Source organism: Rhinopithecus bieti, unplaced genomic scaffold (assembly GCF_001698545.2).
Source record: "Rhinopithecus bieti isolate Rb0 unplaced genomic scaffold, ASM169854v2 scaffold_29254, whole genome shotgun sequence".
Taxonomy (NCBI): Eukaryota; Metazoa; Chordata; class Mammalia; order Primates; family Cercopithecidae; genus Rhinopithecus; species Rhinopithecus bieti.
Window position 1 is genome coordinate 664712 of NW_016813033.1, and position 1835 is coordinate 666546.

The following is a 1835-nucleotide window of genomic DNA, read 5'->3' on the forward strand; positions in this document are numbered from 1 at the left end:
GATCACTTTTCTTTGGAATATTTTCTTTAAGAGAAGGGGTCTTGCTTTGTTGTCCAGGCCAGTCTTGAACTGAAAATATTTTTGCCTTGTCTTTAGTGATCACTTTCTGTTCTGAATTCTTTTTTTTTTTTTTTTTAAGAGAAAGGGTCTTGTTATGTTTCTCGGTTGCTCTTGAATTCCTGAGCTCAAACAGTCCTCCACCTCAGCCTTCTGAATACCTGGGACTACAGGCTTGCATCACTGCGCTTGGATTCCTCTGCATTTTTACAGAACTTGCAATCTTTGACACATAATTTATATATTCAGGACTGTGTCATATATACCGTTAGCTTTATCTTAACATTTCAAGGGCAAAGAGCTTGTGTGTGTGTGTGTGTGTGTGTGTGTGTGTGTGTGTGTGTTTGAGATGGAGTTTCACTCTCGTCACCCAGGCTGGAGTGCAATGGTGAGAACTCGGCTCACTGCAACCTCTGCCTTCCAGTTTCAAGAGATTCTACTGTCTCAGCCTCCGAAGTAGCTGGGATCACAGGTGCCCGCCACCACGTCTGGCTAATTTTTGTATTTTTAGTAGAGATGAGATTTCACCATGTTGACCAGGCTGGTTTCAAACTCTTGACCTTGGGTGATTCATCCGCCTTGGCCTCCCAAAGTGCTGGGATTACAGGCGTGAGCCACAGTGCCTGGCCAAGAGCTTGTTTTTTTTTAGAACCACTCTATCTTATAGGGGTCATTGTGGTTAACTTGTCATCATCTATTCTTCCTTGAATAATTCTGTAACCCAACAGTCAGCAAACATTTTCCATAAAGGACATAGTGCATATTTAGGCTTTGCAGGCACATGATCTCTGTTACAACCATTGCACCGTGCAGTTGCATGAGAAAGTAGCCATAGACAATATATAAATGAATTAGTATGGCTGTGTTACAATAAAACTTAATTTACAACAATAGGCTCTAGGCCGGCTTTAGCCTTTGGTTGTAGTTTTCTGATTTCTGGTTTCAATCAATGCTGGTCATACTATTTCCCTCAACAGTGACTTGGTCAAAATGACGTGTGCATGTGACCCAATCTTGGTTAAGGAAACATGAAGGAAATACAATGGGGACCTCGGGGAAAGGTTTCCTTAATTCTAAAGAGGCACAGTTAGAGCCTCTCCCTTGTTTTCCTCCACATCTTGTTGTGGTGGGAGCAGGCATTGTGCCACCTACCTGATGCAGGACAACAGGCTGAGAGAATTGCCAAGAAGAGAGACCCTGACCTACATGACCTGGAGCCAATGCTGTTCTGGTCTCCAAACTATGGAAATTAATAAATGTCCTTCTGTGTAAGCCATTTAGTCTTTTTCTTCCTTCCAAGAAAGCATAATAACTGATACTGTTGTATTCCTGAAAGAAGATGTTAAAATGATACCAAAATGATGTAAGTTGAGTTTGCTTCTCTATGGGGAAAAGTCATATGCTTTGAATTACATTTCTGATAAAGAATCCAGTGTCCAACTTTTAACTGAAATGATAAAAAAAGCCATGTCGAATCAGCTACATTTATATAAAGTTTTTATAGTACATATAAATTGATGAATTAGAACAATATAATTAGCTACTCCAAAGTGAAATTAATATGTGTGTATATATATATTATATGAAGTCCTTATCTTACATCTTCATAATTTCTACATTGTTTTACTACAGAAAATATAGAAAATATTCATGCTAATGAGTTGATGGGTGCAGCACACCAAAATGGCACATGTATACATATGTAACAAACCTGCACATTGTGCACGTGTACCCTAGAACTTAAAGTATAATAATAAAAAAAAATTGCTAAAAAAAAG